The sequence below is a fragment of the Bos indicus genome, chromosome 4, assembly GCF_029378745.1.
Source record: "Bos indicus isolate NIAB-ARS_2022 breed Sahiwal x Tharparkar chromosome 4, NIAB-ARS_B.indTharparkar_mat_pri_1.0, whole genome shotgun sequence".
Classification (NCBI taxonomy): domain Eukaryota; kingdom Metazoa; phylum Chordata; class Mammalia; order Artiodactyla; family Bovidae; genus Bos; species Bos indicus.
The window spans coordinates 65,691,225-65,707,895 of record NC_091763.1 but is presented as its reverse complement, the minus strand read 5'-3'; the positions used below and the strand labels follow the sequence as shown (position 1 = coordinate 65,707,895).

General features: G+C 49.2%; 1 protein-coding gene across 1 annotated transcript in view; it reads left to right on the top strand.

The window, feature by feature from the left end:
- Window positions 1-16,671, top strand: part of ADCYAP1R1 (ADCYAP receptor type I) — a 108,976-nt gene that overhangs the window by 1,048 nt on the left and 91,257 nt on the right. The window contains exon 2 of the mRNA XM_070787870.1: window positions 1,344-1,420. The gene's annotated coding sequence lies outside the window, so the exon portion shown is untranslated. The remainder of the gene's footprint in view (window positions 1-1,343; window positions 1,421-16,671) is intronic.

Sequence of the window (16,671 nt, the reverse complement as noted above, 5' to 3'; positions counted from 1 at the left end):
AGTAATGAAGTCCTTGGTCTCAGATCTAGGAGTCTGGGCTCTTTGGCTGGCATCTGTGTAACAGTAGCAGGCTAACTTGTGAGCTTATACACAGGATAACGGGGTTTCCCAGGTGGCTCCATGGTAAAGAACCTGCTTGCCAATGCAGGCAACCCAGGTTCGATCTCTGGGTTGGGAAGATCCCCTGGCGGAGGAAATGGCAACCCACTCCAGTATTCTTGCCTAGAAATCCCCTGGACAGAGGAGCCCGGTGGGCTATAGTCTATGGGGTCGCGAAAGCGTCAAACATGACTCACTGACTAAATGACAACTACAAACAGGGTGATGTATCAGTCTCTGCGCTGCTCTTGACACCCCACCCCAGTTCTGCTCAGGACCGGGCAGGCTGTGCACTGATGGGCAGTCAGTAAGTGTCCTTTTCAGTCACTGACCTGGGGACCAGGGAGTCTCCAGACAGTTCATTCTATACCGGTTCCCTAGGGGCTGCATTACTGATGCTTCCTGGAGCCTCAGTTTTCCCCTCTGCAAGAGGCACAGCACCCAGGACCCAGTTCACATTCAGGGCTATTGGATTCGGGTTTGGAGGAAGATGACTGGCCTTCTCTGGCAATTGCCAGCTGATTTCTGTCTTCCTTTGAGGTGATGCCAGCACACTTGGACTCCAACCAGAGAACTTAGGAAAGAGGAAGGAAGAACTCACTGTGAGTGAGAAAGGGGGAACACAGCCAGCGGAGACGCACTTGGCCGCGGAGTCTTTCCTTCTGGAGGTCTGCGCAAGCAGAACAGGGGCTCAGTATTGTCATGAGGCTGGGCTGTTGTATGTCTCTCCTGGGGTTCTGTTTGGAGAAAGAGATGTGACGTCCACCTTCAGGGAGCTGACAGGAAGGAGTTGCCATAGTTTCCAGCCAAGGATTTGAGGTGGCTTTGTCAGGGAGGCTGTGGCAGCCTGGGGAAGGTAGCACCTGTGTGCTCAGTTGCTCACTTGTGTTCAACAATTTGCGACCCCATGGTCTGCAGCCCACCACGCTCCTATGTCCATGGGATTTTTCAGGCAAGAATACTTGAGTTGTCATTTCCTCCTCCAGGGGATCTTCTCTACCCAGGGATTGAACCTGTGTCTCCTGGGGGAAGGTAGAAGGTAGTCAGAAACAAGGGGACGGGTGTGTGAGGTCGCTCCCCAGGAAGTGCTGGAATTTGCCCCCAAATCAACTCTTGGCAAAATTAGGATGTGTTCATGCTCTTCCCACTTAATAAATCCAGAGAAACCAACTTAGTGTGACATTGGAAAAAAAAAACCCAAAGGGACAATTACTTAACTAGCATTTTTGCTGCGTCTTCAACAGCTGTCACGGGGGGACACCTGTGCACCTGCATCTCTCTCCTCTGCTTCGTGAAGGAGGCGGCTTAGGGAAGATTGCAGGTGAGGCTGGAAGGGGAGAAGAGAGGCAGTTGGGGGGCCAGGGGCTAAAGCAGCTCTCTTGGGAGGGGCTGCTGCAGGAGGGAGGAGGCATGGAGGAGGGGATGCGATGCGGTTTACTTCTCAGCATGGGAGGTGGTGTCTGACTGGCTCTGGAGGCCTCGGTGTGCCCTCGTCTGCTGCAGCCAGCCCAGGGCTTTCTCTTCACAGAGGATTCTGGCAAAGGTTGTCCCTCGTAGTCTTGGGTCCCAGGGTTTGAGGGGTGGACTCGACCAGTCTCAGGAACACAGCGTCTCCGCCCTCCACGTAGGAAGGGCCTGTCGCCAGAAGAAGGATAACCCTACTGTGTCCGAGTCCTCATTTCACTTGCAGCTGGGCGCTAATCCAATTGCTGGCTCTAACCTAATTCTCCATTGATGCCCGAGTCCTTTGCCTGCCGATATTAAAACTCTTTTCATTTAATTGTGTAGAAGATAGATCCTCCTCAGCCGTCAGGTGGTAAATATAGAAGAGCTGATGTGTAGCTCTAATTTCTTCCTTGGCAGGGCTCCTGTGGCTCTGAATAATTGGGGACTAAGATGCTCTGGAAGGAGGACCAGGAAGGAGGAGAAAGGAGTTGGGTGGGGCACTGGGACGTTAGCGTGGCCCAAAGGTTACAGCTCAGAGGGAGCGGGGCCTGGTCAGTGTGTTCCTGGCCTGGTCGATGAGTCCGTTTCATGAGGACAGTCATCTCTCTCCTGAATCTTTCACATGACTGATGTCCTGAGATGTTGTGGGAGAATCAAATGTTTCTGAATCGAGGATGACCAAGGAGAGGGGGCTGTCCTACCGAAAAGAGTAGGAGGGGTCGTGAGACCCCCAGAGTCAGAGGCAGGGAGCAGTGGTCATGATAAGCCCCTTTGATCTCATCACAGAGAAGACTGTGTGAGTCTAGGCACACAGTCACCTGCAGAGTCAGGGTTTTTAATGGACCAAGACCCTCTAAGACAACTGATTGCAGCTCCCTTGTCCGGTGACCACAAGCAGGCCAATGAAGAGGTGGTGACAGAGGGCACGCCTCTTGGTTTCCAGGTCAGCCTATAACAAGGTGGCCATCCTATTTCCCAGTGGAGGGAGGGACGGAGCATCAGAGTAAGACCCTGGTGGCCATTCGTTAGGAGGCTCATCCACCCAGCAGGGGCCTCCTGAAGTTACTCCTGCCACATGCTGCCTATCCCCACCCTCTTAAAACACCTTATGCAGGGAAAGGTGGTACAGACATAAAGACCACATGGCCCAGGCAGCAGGTCATGGGCAGAGCCTGTTGCTGGCCTCACACCCAGCCTCAAGGAAGCAGGAAGCATCCTAGCAAGAGACCCACTAGTATCTTGGTCACCAAACATGGGCTTCTCTGGCGGCCCATACCAACTGTGGCTTCTCAGGAGCTCACAGCTTCTGGGGCTACCTCGGGCTCTGGAGGGCCTGGCACACACTCCAGCTGTCTTCTCAGGGACGGCCGTCGCCGCCTGTAGGCCACCTGCTCAGCCCCAGCTCAGCCCCCAGCTCCTCAGAGTCCCCTGTGCTTGACCACTGGAGGACCAGAGCTTCCTGGACTGGCCGTGCTTCCTATGCGAGAGGCTTTGCTATATCTTAGCTTCCTGAAACCCCCCTCCCCCTCCGCCTTGTCATGGACTGGGAGGTACCTCAGATGGTCCTTTCCTCTCCTCTTTCCCTTCGTGCCTCAAGACAAGCACATATCCAGCATTTCCTGAGGGCTGTTCTCTCCTGGATACTGGGGGATTCTTAAGGCTCCATCCTCTCCTGGCCTGGCTACCCCAGGCCTCTCTGACTCCACGTGTCCACTTCCAATACCAGCTTCTCCCTTCCCACCTCCAGCCTGGGCTCAGTCTTTACCTCTCCTTCACCTGCTGAGCTAGGAGATCCTGGGGCAAGGAGAGGGCACGCCTGGGGCTTGGAGTAGCTGAATCATCTGACTAGGAGATCCTGGAGAAGGTGACCAGAGCAGTTTGCAAGACCGTGGCCCAGATATCACCACTGTTCTTTCCTTCAGAATCTGAGGCCAAACCTGTGACTTGGGGTCACTCTCCCCCATAGTATTTTCAGAGGAAACACTGCTAGGATAGATGACTGCTAGGAACATGGGCCCAGATGGTCCAGTCACAGGATCTCTGAGTGCCGGGGCTGTAACAGCCAGCGCTGCTGAGCAGAGCAACCTTTGCTCATATGAGGAAATTGAAGACCGAATACAGCACACAGAAGGGTGTGTTTGCCCAGGCTCATGCTGTGTCTCCACTCAGAGACCCTGGCTTCCTAACTCCAGTCTACACTCCAGGCATTTCTGCCAGTACAGTCAGAATGATAGGGATTCTTCCGAGCATGGGGGTCAGGATGATGGCATGCCAATTCCATCTCCACCCTCTGCTGGCTGTGTAACCTCCAGAAAGTTACCTAACCTCTCTGGGCATCAGTTTCTTCATCAATCAGTTGGGGGTGCCAATGCTATCCACTTCATATGAGGCTTGAGAATGCACTGAGATCATTCCTCCAAAGCCCCAGCACAGCATTTGGCACGTTAGTGAGTAGTAATTAGCCATCATGCAACATTCAGCTTCTCTGGATTGCAAATATCACTAAAACCAATGTGAACCAGAATGAGCATTAGCTATTCAAGAAACAAGCAGGCATTTAATTTATTCCCTCAACAAATCTAAAGGTTCTGTGTCAGGACACCCTTTGGATGGTTTTCCAGAAAAAGAAGGTGACACAGATGTTGTTCTTCCCTCTGTAGAGGTTTCCCAGCCCAGAACAGGGCAACAGAGACATTCCTCTCACCTTGAAGCTGCTCACAGGAAGCAGATGGAGCCATCCGAGTCAGGATGCTGCCGGTCTCTTCCAGAAGGTCCAGAAGCCCAGGACTGCCCTGACCTGCAGCCCACCCTCAACTGAGCAGTATAACTAGTGCTGTGAGAAGCCCCACTCCCCATCCAAGGAACTTCGGAGCAATGATTACACCCTCCACGGTTCAGTTCCTGCCAAGGCGTTAAGTAAAAATGCTACTACTCACTAGGATCAGAAGAACTAGGGTGAGGAGAGTGGGGCACTCCTAAGATGTAAAGTTTAAGAGACACCCTCAAACTCAGTGGGGGCTTCCCAGGTGACTCTAGTGGTAAAGAACCCACCTGCCAATGCAGGAGACATAAGAGATGCGGACTCAATCCCTGGGTCAGGAAGATCCCCTGGAGGAAGGCAGGGCAACCTACTCCAGAATCTTTGCCTGCAGAATCCTATGGACAAAAGAGCCTGGCATGGAGTCACAAAGAGTCGGACACAAGTGAAGCGACTTAGCACACATGCATTCCCCAAACTCAGTAGCCAAGATACATAATATTTCAAGACATTAAAGTTAATTTAAAAATCCATGATCGAACAAAACATCACCCATGCTTTTAAGTGAAGATGGACTCTGTCCCTGCTGAACCGGAGAGTAAGTGCCTCCCTTGCCTCACTCTAGTCCCAGCCCCAAAGCTCAGGTCCCTTCTCAGACAGTAGAGTCAGACTCTCTGGGAAGGGTGTTCCAGACAGAGGTACCATCTGTGGGAAGCTCTGCAGGTAGTTCTGCTGTGCAGAGAGTTGAGTTCCCTTGCTCTGAAAGAAGTAACTAATGCAGGCATGTCTGAGGTTTGCAGAAGAGAAAGACGAGATGCAATGTGATCCCCTAATTGCAGCTGTTTAAGAGTTCTGTGTAGATAGACAGTGCCCCACCCACCAAGGGCGCTGAAATTCTGCTTTTCCAACTTTATTCCTTTGGGGCTTTCTCTGTGGGTTTTCTTTCAGAACCCAGAAACTCCTAGAACAATTAAGCAATGCAATAATTGAACTTGCTGAGTCTTTGCGGACCCTCTGCACCACAGTTTCCACTCCAGATAACTGGGGTCCTTCCCTCTGCTTATTTAAATCCTGTGCAGATTTCCAGCCCCAGTTTATTAAGATTCCGTCTGTGGAATCCCTCTCTCTATTCATTCCATACGTACACATTTGAGGACCTACAATGTGCCAGTCTGGATTATGGACAAGGACTGAATTTTAAAAATTGTGCTTGGGGAAGTCAAAATAATGCCAGCATATAACAAAAGTTAAATTACACTAGAAGGTTCAGAATGAAAATCAGCAATCTCTGGTCCGAACTTCTCCAAGTTCAGTATCATTTCTAGGCGCTTATGACCCTTAATTCTTGTAGGTGTGTCGTCTAGTATTTAGTTCCATTTTTCTAAATATATGCATACAAATTTTTTTATTTACCAGCTTTTGGCATTCACTTTTGAACTCTTGCCATGGTAAAAAAAAAAATAAGACAAATCTCCCATCGCCGTCCCGTTTCCTTTCCCTCCATCCTTTGAACATGGTTATTTTTCAGTTTTTTTTTTTTTTTTACTGAACAATAAAGAAAGCATTGCTGAGCTCAGTTGTACAGTAAAACTGAATTCTTTTTTTTATACAACCTAGAGCTAATAACCTTTTTTATTTATCTGATGTGAGGTATCTATTGTTAACCTTTTCAGTGTCTCTGCCTCTTACCTATCAATATCAATCAAACACGTTGGTTTTATTTTTCCCTCTGTTTTCTTGTTTTAAGCTGGACTTGTTGCTTGCTAAGCCTGGGACTCAAATGTCTTCTTAGGACGCTTGGTCTTCGTCTTCACGCTGAGACATACTTCACTGCACATCTCAATTCACGTCCTCATTTCTAGAATCTCTTTCTTTTTCTTCCAAAACAGCATTTGTTTCCCTGTTTGGGTGGTACCCATGCTCCAATAGCTTCCTGAGAAAGGGACCTGGGAAGTAAAATTCTCCATCCTTTTATGTCTGAAAATGTCTTTATTCTATCCTCACATTTTGTTGTAAGTTTCCCAGAGCATGAAGTTCTAATTGGAAATACTTTCCACTGTAAAGCATTGCCCATTGACTTTTAAACTCCAGGACTGCTGGTAACCCAAGGCCATTTCTGGTCTCCTGTGACCTGCTCTGTCACTTGGAAGCTCCTAAGATCTCTTTGTAACCATCCTGATTCTCGCTCATGACTTTTTTCACATCCATTATGCTAGGACCCAAGTGAACCCTTTTGTTCTGGAAATTCTTGTCCCTCAACCCTGATGAGGTTTTGTGTGTAATTTCTTTGGTAATTTCTTCTTTTCCATTTTCTCTGTCCTTGCTTTCTTGAATTACCTTTAGCTATATGTTGGACTTCTTAAAATGAAGCTCTAATTCTGTTGTAACATTGTCCCCCTGTATTCTTAAAGAGAATTTTTTTCTGAATTGATTCCTCATATTTCATCTTCTACCCATATATTGGTTTTTAAATTTATCACTTTTTTTATTTTAATTTCTGAGAACTCATTTTTGTTCTCTGTTCCCTGTTCCAAACTCCCTTGTGTCTGGATGTGATATTTTTCTTCTCATTAGGAATGTTATAATTAGCGTTGTTAAAGTTTTCTTCTGTTCTCTGCATAGTCTCTATTCTTCTTCCTTCCTTTCCCTCTTTCTTCTTTCCATCCTTCTTGTTTCTTTCTTTGCAGTTTGGATCTTGTATTTTGTTTGGACTGTAGTCTTTAATGTCAGATGTCTGGTCTTTAATGTTGAGTGTCTAGTGACCCTTGGGTACCATTTCTTACTAAGTGCATGCTCAGTAGCTCAGTTATGTTCGACTCTTTGTGACCCACAGACTGTAGCCCGCCAGGCTCCTCTGTCCCTGGGATTCTCCATGCAACAATACTAGAGTGGGTTGCCATGCCCTCCTCCAGGGGATCTTCCCAACACAGGGATCAAACACACATCTCTTGTGGCTCCTGCATTGGCAGATGTGTTCTTTACCACTGAGCCACCTGGGAAGAGCTCCCCAGATGCTGACTAAAGCCCTGTGTGCCTGGCCAGGCTCAGCTATTGATATGCTCCACTGGAGGTGGTCAGATGGCAAGCCTGCTTTTCTGTTGGGGAATACCTATATGTCAGATTTTGTTTATATCTATTTTACGGGCTTGTTCAGATCTCCTGAGAAGACTCCTACATCCTGTGTATGGCTGTTGGCCTCCCAGAATCCAGGAGGACTGGAGGGGTGTTGCGGTCCTTTAATGTACCAGAACCTGTTGGTCTGGGGTCGACGATAAGAAAGTGAAAGAGAGAAAGAAGCTAGTATTCCCTAGTTTATGGAGAGAACCAGTAAAACCCTAGAACAGGGCTTGCACTGCTCACAAAGGCACAGGGCATCCTTTCGAGGAGGTCTTGAAAGCCCAGGCAGGAGAGTGAGCATGTGGGGTTTCCACTCTGCAGAGCATTAGCTGGAAGGGGAGAGAGAGAGAGAAAGAGAGAGTGAGAGAGAAAGACACGGGGACCCAAGTCTCTGGTGGAGCAAGGGTGTTTTAATGATCTTTTTATGAGTATATATAGGCTGTTATACAAGGAATTTCTTTTGACAATGATAAAGACCAGAAAACCAAACGTACAGTAACGTTATCAAGGAAACAAGGAATTAGCAATGGTCATAAGGTCAGAAGACAATCCGTATCTCAAGAAAGAGGGTGGTGACTAAGCAGTTTTGTTGTAAGGAGAATGTTTACTGAAGGAAATCCACGTGTGTGTTTTACCTCACGACCTCAGTCCTGGGAGCAGCGTGCTGCTCCACTCGTTCCCATTACCAGGAACTGATAAGGAACAGAGGATTTATGAGAGACAGAAAACAGCACGCAGGAATCCTCCTGTTAAACGTTCCCTGACAGAGGGGAAACGCCTGAGAGAGGTTTCAGAAGTGGAATCCACAGGACTTGTTTTTCCCTGAAGTTACTAATTTTTTGCTGGCTTCTTCCTTAGTTTCCACATACCTACCACAAATTCTTCCTCAAATTTCCAACAAAACATAAAAATGCTCTCGATTCCGTCAACCTCCTTAGATAAGCTAAAAGTGTGATTTTTTTTTTTTTTGAAAGACATGCCCCTTAGAACCTCCTATTCCTGCCTGGAAGTGACGCTCTCCATGTCTCGCCCCCAGCTAAGGAGAATCATTGTAGAGCTGTCCTTCCTTATCATCCTGGGGATTTACTTCTCTCTCTCATGAGCTGACCTCACTGTGTCCTGGATCCGATGCCTTTCTATTTCCTAGCTAACTTCCTTGTTTCAGGGTAGCACATTCTCCAGTAACTATCTAAGAAATGTACACAGGAGATAAATTTTGTGAATCATTGAATGTCTGAATATGTATTTATTTTACCTTTTATTTGCTCTTTGTTTTACTTACATGATGGATAGTTGGGCTAGATATGGAATTCTATGTTGCAAATAAATTTTCTCTAAGTTTTAAAGACATTTCTTCATTGTTTCCTAGTTTCCAGTATTGCTGTTGAGAAGTCTAGTGTTATTCTAAGTCTTGGTCCTTTGCACATGACTTGTCGTTCTCCTTTTCCCTAAATTTTTCAGGATTTTTTTTCCTTTTGTCTCTGCTGCTCTATGCCTTGAATGAATGAATCTTTTACAATTGTTTGCTGCTAGGTTCTCATGAGTGCTTTCAATGTAGAGACTCATATCCTTCAGTTCTAGAAAAGCTTCTTGTATCATCTTTGAAAATTTTCTCCCCCTTTTATTCTCTCTGATTTCTCTTTCTAGAACTCCTGTCACTAAGATAACTTGAACTTCCAATTTCTTATTTTTTATCTCTTACTTTCCAACTTGTCATTTTGCTCTATTTTTTGAAAAAATGTTTTCAAATTCTCTTTTAGCTCTTCCACTGATTTTAGCTAAATGTTTTTCTCTTTTACTTTCCACGAGCTAGTGGTTATTTTTTGAAAGTTTCCTTAAAAAAAAAAATTAGCACTCTTACTTTTTTTCCTCCCGAAGATGCAATATGGTCAGTCTATCACTTTTCAGAGGATATTATCTATACTTTTTGTTTTTTCCTTCTACTTATCTCTGTGTCTCTAAGTTTCTTTCTTTATCTGCCCAATGCCCTTCTCGCTCCGCACTCCTTGTTTAGTGCCTTTCACGTTGAAGGCATTTCTAGTACGTCTGGGGATCCTTGGCAGGAGTTCATTTAACAAAGAGGCACCCACCATCTGATCACAGACTCTGTGGACAGGGCTTGTCCTCAGAGGGGCTTTCCTGGGGGATCAGGTGCTGAGCTCATGCTACTATCTCTATATCTTTCCTCTTGAGCTGATGGGTTTCTCCAGAGAGGGGCTCTCTCCTATCCAACTGAGAGTCTTTTCAGTGGAGTAGCAGCTGGGACTGGAGATTCACCATTCTGTAGGCAATCCCTCATTTTCAGGATGGCACTTCATCTTCTGCCCCCACTGCTCAGACCCAGTGTCACTAAGAAATTCTCTTTCCATCCTCAACTAGTAGGGAAGAAATTTGCAGAGAGAATGGGGTGGGAGAGGGTGGGTCTAAGTCCTTTCTTAAAGGGACTTATCACTGTGTCTTGCTCATCCTCACGTCTGCTTTCAGAGGCGTCTGGCCCCTCTCTGTCCTGAGGCTTTCCAGGCATCGAGGTAGAATCTGGCTCGCTTCTTGCTGCTTTCTACTGGCGTGTACGTATCCACTTTCTCAACTTTGCCAAGGCAGTTACTGCTGGGCCATCCACTTTCCCCTTTCCCAAACTGTACTGTGTCATACTGCCTCAAGCTGTGCTCTCCACGATCCTTCTGTCCATACCTGTCTCGTTCGGAATCAAGAAATAGAGCTGAGGGAGGGGAAATAGTTGGCTAAAGGACACGTTGGTGACCTTTGCCCTTCTTCCATCACCCATCAAATCCCAGCCTTCCCACCCCCGCATCTCCTCCCTCCACAGGTATTCAGGGCCCTCATGCTATTGACAGCTGCCTTTCACAAGTTGGTCCATCCCAAGGGGATGCCTCCGAGGGTAGATGCCCTAAAGCTTCAATGGTGACCATTCTGGCATCTGGCCACACTCTGGGAAAACAGTGTTGTGTTAACACAACAGTGGCTGCCCTGAGTCTCCCTTGGAGGGAGTATGTGGGTGGCGCCCAGGAGTCCAAGGACTCCCTCCCTCATCTATCCCAGCTCAGATGGAAATCCAGTCCCCAGCCTAGACCTTTGAGAAATAAATGCCACTCTCAGGGGTCCACTCCTCAGAGTAAGGCCATGCTAAAATGCTTCAATTCCGGGAAAGACCTGATTGAAGCCTTACCACTCATGTCATCCTCGGTGTGAATGAGAGGCCTCCCGCCTTCCCGAGCTCAGCTCTTAATGATGAGGGTGGGAATGCAGGGCACCCGAGACGAAAATGATTTTGTTGGAGGTCACACAGCAGGAGCGAGGCTGAGACAGGGAGCCTGAACCTACAGTGGTCCTCCGGGCCATGCACCACTCACTCTGTCCTCAGCCTGCTACCCCAGGATGGAGGTGGACTAGGTGGAGACTGTGGAGAAGTGTCTGGGACGGATGTAAGTTGTGGGGGAGGATACGGGAAATGGAGAAAAATTCCGCCCCACCCACTCTGCCTTGAGCTGGTTGCGGATCCCTGGTTCCCACTCGTCTGGGGGGCTGTGGAGAGGGTATGCCTCCACGTGCCTCCCTGGCTGTTGTTCTGACACTGGCTGTTACCTTCTTTCCTTCCAGCTGAGGGTGGAGCCTTTGTTGTTGTTTTTGCGGTGTTTTTGGCATCCAGGGTGAACTCTGGTTGTCATGGCAACCCCAGCAGAGGGAAGCAGGGAGAGGGCTTGAGGGAAGCGAATTTATTCCACCGTCAGCTGGTTCTCCAAGAGGGGATCTGCTGAGGATGGAGACTGAGGGGCCTTTCTTCCTGGCCCGACTCCAAGCTGGCTTCTGCACCACCACTTCTCCACCACATGCCATTCTGGGTCTAGAGAAGGATACCCTAGTGGGGGTGGAGAAAGGGGAGGGAGAGCCCCAGAGAAACATCCAGGACCTGGGAACTTGTGCTGACCTCTTAATCCTGTTGGGGCAGTGACCATGGGGTGGGCCAGTGCTAGGAAGTCCTCTGGGTAGCCTGAGAACACAAACTCAATCACTATAGGCCTTGGGCCAGGAAGTCAAATTAGAGCACAGGACCATTGTTTGATGGTTAAATATCTTTCTAAGGAAATCGTCTCCTTTACTATTTTCTTCTTAAAACATATGTCCCTCCCGTTCAATTCTCCACTTCTGACAGTGACACATTGACAGAGTAACAGCTTTCTATGAAAACAACAGCATATGACTGGTGATAAATGGCATCTGGCATTAGGGATGAGGGACGATGGGGAATGGTGGGGACCATGGCCAAATGGAGAGCCCTTTTTCAGGATGATGGGCCCTGTGCCTGCCCACTCCGGTTGACTGCTGCCGTGTGGACATCCTGGGTCAATTGCTCAGACGTCAGAAATCCATTTTATGTGAAGTTTCCTGAATTTTACCTTTTTCCTCACTGTAGTCCTGTGCCCACCTAGATGCAGGACTTCTGAAGATCATAGACAAAGAGGCCCCTGTGATCACTTAAACAGTTGAAGTGGGTCAAGCCTCTAGAATGGTCTCATTTGCCTCATCCTGTTACAGACAGAGAAACTGGGGCAGGGACCTGCCTGGCTAATGGCACTGAATGGGTTAGTGACAGGGCTGCAGCTGGAGGTACTCAGGTGGATAAACAGAAAGACAGCCCAGGAATACTTGCGCTGCAGGACCACTCAACGAGGACCTGGCCCCGTCAGGATCAGATTGGCTGAGAAGACCTAGGGATCATATCATTTTAGCTCGTATTTATTAGGATAGGCATCCGTCTTGGTTTTTTACTATACATTGAAAGAGCAGGACTTGCCTATTGAAAATAAATGTATTTTCGGATCTCATAGCCTCTTTAAAATGTATTTTTAAGGAGGTCTTCTCTTGCTCCAGTGAAAACTCAGGCTGGTCCTATGTCTTTTCCACTCACTCTTAGGCTACAGAGGAGACATGAATTAAAACTCTGAAACTGATTTAACAGCACTTTCCCCCTGGCCCAACTCAGGTATGGAATGTGCCGTGGGAAGATAGAATTTGTTCTTCTGCTAGTGCGTCTCCCCTCCTTCAGCCACTGTCCAGCTTGCTAGCCAGTTTCCGACTCCTCCTGGGTGTGGGAGGACAGGAGGGAGGTGGGGCTGACAAGGGGAGGAAAAGTCTTGCTGGAGCTGGCACCACCATGAACTGACCTTGTATTCTCTGAGCTCAGCAGATGGGTAAAGCCAGTTCCTCCTTTGCAGTCCCTGAGTGGGGGCCATCTCTATTCTGTTGCCCAGGGAAGGAGATGGCACCAATCACGGTGGGTAGCAATGCCCACCCCACAGCCCACCACCTAGCCACAGGGGTCCCCCGATCAATTGGACTATCCCCAGTAACTTGGTCTGTGTCAATGTTTTATGCCAGGACCACTTCCCCACTGCATGACCTTGTTAAAGACCTTGGGTAATCTCTTTTGGTCTCAGTTGTCCTCATCTGTAACATAAAGAGGTCCATACCTTGCCTTCCTTCTGGTAAGGAGCAGCTGGGTCCTCTGGAGGGCATGGGCGAGAGAGGAAACCTCTTTTCCTGGCTCCCACCTGGGCATTCCCTTCACAAGGACTCTGAGTTCCGGTCCCCACGAGACTCTCCGCTGCCTGCCTGGGGGGCCCCTCCCAATCTCTGAGGTCTCTCCTGCCTCTCCAAGCACTGGGCTCCTGGGCTCCCCTACACTTCCTCCCCAGCACCAAGAGTGGAGCAAGAGAAGCCACTGACTGTGGGGTAAGGAAGGGGCAGGAGCTGATGCCTGGTGGGTCTCTGGACTGCTTCTTCTCTCTTGTCCTCCATCTCCTGACCCCACCCTGTCACCAGGCAGAGACCCTGCTCTTGGTAAACTGGCCAAGGAGGAAGGTGAGGACCCCAAGGGGCCATATCAGTGTTTGGATATGGGGTACAGGGGTGTAAGGTTGGGGAGTGGGCTCATTACCAGGAGTTCCTGCTCCTCCCCCAGGACTCAACAGCTGTGTCATTGAGGCCAGGAAGCCACATGGATTCTTAGATGAGATGGGGCAGGTCAGATTAACCCGGAAACTTGGAAGAATCCCCCCGACACCTTTGCCCCAACCCCCTAGGCTCTGGCAGGCCTCCCTCCTGGTGCCTCTGGTCCAGCCCTTCGAGCACTCTGCTGCTGCTGCTGCTGCTAAGTTGCTTCAGTCGTGTCTGATTCTGTGTGACCCCAGAGACAGCAGCCCAGAGAATCCCCGTCCCTGGGATTCTCCAGGCAAGAACACTCGAGCACTCTAGGGACGGTCATCTTCCTTTGAGGCCCAGGGCTGGGCTGTATCCGTTTCCCCTCCTAGACTCCAGCCCTAGGTCTCCTACCTGGCACAGAGTGGCCATTTGACCACTCATTGCTGAATGAGTGAATACATTTGGTAGGATGAGCGGAGGAGAGAGGGGAGGGGCGGGAGCCCTGGAGGAAGGGCTGGGTGTGAGCCCAGTTCAGTCCAGCTGGGTTCATTTCTGCCTGGCGGGAAATATGGGGGTGGTGGTGGTAGGCTCTGAGGATAAGGCTCCCGGCTCTAGTGTGTGAGGCTTGCCCCAGGCTGACAGCTCTGCCGCTAGCATGAGGGCAACAGCTCAGCCCCACTCCTCTCAGTCTGCCCGGGTCTAGGGGTGGGGGGCAGGGGTTGCTCTGGGGAGAAAGGGGGGCAGGTGGAGGAAGCCAGGGGGAGGACCAGGCGGGCATGGAGACCAGAAGAGGAGAGAGACTCAGAAGGAGGGAGACTGAAGCAGGGATGGGGGATCTGGAGAGGTTTCCTCTCCCAGTCCCTCATGCCTTGGCTGACAGAGCACAATTTGCCTATGTGTATCTCTCCTTCAGGAACCACTTCCTGGTTCACTGACCCTGGCCATCTCCTCTGCAGACGGGTGAGGACTACCACAGTGCCTTCTGTAGGCTGTGGGCTCCGAGGAAGGCACTGATCCATGCCTGGGGGGTGGCTGACCAGAGCCATTCAGGCTCACCCTCTTAGTCCTTAGACTCAAGGGGGCCAAGGTAGTGAAGAGCGTGGCATGCTGAGAGATCAGAGGTCCTGGGTTCTAATCCCTGACAGTTGTTCACTGCGTGCCTCTATGGGCCAGTTGCTTAAGCACAATCTGCCTCAGTTTGCCCATCTGTAAACTGGAGATAATAATCAGACTATTTCATGGTGGTGTTGTGAGAATTGAATGAGATAATCCAAGTACAGCACTGAGCCTGGGACAGCATAAGGTTTCCGTAAATATGTGCTATTTTTACTTGGGGCTCTCTGAATGGACTTGGGACAACAGGCAAACATTTAACATCTGCATGTTGAAGATCATATCCACCAAAAGAGAGAGAATGACCCTGGCTCAGACTGCCTGCCAAAGATGGTGAGAGAACTCAAGCTGATGATGGATGGGAAAACTAATAATTTCCAATAATTCCAATGGCCTCCTCTTTGTTTTTTTATGTTATTTCCAATCTTCACTTACTCCTTTGAAGAAGATGTAAATGCCCATTAAACAGATGAGGAGACTGAGGCTTGGGGAAGGTAGGTGGTTTTCCCAGGGTCACAGGCCCTGCTGGGGACAGCAGGGAGGGCTCCTCTAGATTCCCGCTTGGGGAGAGGACTGGGGTGTCTAGCGTGAGAGCAGGAGGAAGAGGAGGGGCTTCTGCTTCATCCCTGCCCAGTAACCCTCTCCATGTGTCCCACACACTGCTCCCTGCTGATTCTGAGCAGCAGGTCTCAGATCTCCCTGCCACAATCACCTGTCTATTGAGGAGAAAATTGGTATAAAATGGTCTGGAGCATTCAGCCTACAGTTTAGGAGAAGCGAGGGTGGGGATGGATGATCAGGATCAGGGAGGAAGAGAGCAGCTTCTGAAGTGATATTTGCACTGCCAGGACCTCAGAAGGTAGCAGTCCCAGGCCCAGGTCCATGTTTGTGGAGGAGGTAAATGCCAGGAGTCAGAGGACTTAGACCCAGGCTCCCAGCTGCAAGACCTGAGCTCCCAAACTGCTCCCCCAAGAAGATGCGGTGTAAAACCCATCCAAGACCACTGGGATCCCAGAGTTTTCCTCTGAGAACAATAAATGTAGTTGTCCAGGCCAAGGAAAGGTGGAGGGCATGAGTGGGCCGTCCGAATGTTGGAGACCCTGCTCTACACTCTGTCCTCTAAATCCTGGTCTTCACTTTATTGGCCTCCTGGAAACATTGGGATGGAGACCTGTGACCTATCCTTCAGGAAGCCCCTGGCTGGTAAGGAGACCAGCCTCACCGCTTGTCAGTCAGAGAAGAGCCCAGGCTGAGGTGAGAGCCAGGCTGCAGGGGAGAGCTCAGCCCTTTGGGACATGGGAGTTCAGAGAAGGGAGGTCCATGGGGGTTGAGGCTGTTGGGAAACTCCTCTAGGAGGGTGGATAGAGCTGGTCTTTCAAGACTTGGACAGAAGAACTGAGGCAGAAGACCCTCATTGGAGGCTATCATTTTGCAACATCAGTTGGGGCAAAAGTTGAGAATAAACTGAGAAAGGATGGACGAAGGTGAAGGAAAACTTCACCTGATTGGATCAAGGAAGTTTGGCATGGAGAGTAAGTCAGGAAAGACAAAACAGACCTGGAAGCTGATGGCAGAGAGAGTTAGGTGTGATGCAATGGGAAATGAGGAGTCACTGAGGATTTTAGAGCAAGGGAATGGCTTGGTCAGATTAACAGGTGGCAAGACTCATTCAATTCCTGATGGAACAGTGGCGGAGAGTAGAGGCCTGGTACCTGTGGGGAAGATGTTGCAACTGGTAGAAGGTAACAGTCCCTGGCTTGCGCAGTTCCTTATAGTCAGAAAAGAGAAACAAAATGCCTTTCTAATGTAAATGAAGGACAGGACTAGTTGGATTAGATCAGAATAGGAGTGATCTATGTAGAAGAGGCTAATTCTTAACTAGGTTTCTGATTTGGGCAATTAGGTCATTTACAAGGACTAAGAATGCAGAGGTAGCTGGATTTTGGACTGGCTGACTGCCAAGTATCTGTGAGGCATCAATGTGGAGATGCCCAATAGATAGTTGGATAGATAGGAGTGGGGCTCAAATGATGGATCTGTTCTCATTGGTAAATAGATTGGGAAACAGGGTGGTGCTCAATGGGGTGGGCTTGGGTGCACAGTAGGAGTATCAGAGTCCATGGGGGACATCTCTACCCCCTCCCACAGGGACCGTGCTATGACTAAAAGTGCTGCTGCAGAGTGAGAAGAGGGTGAGG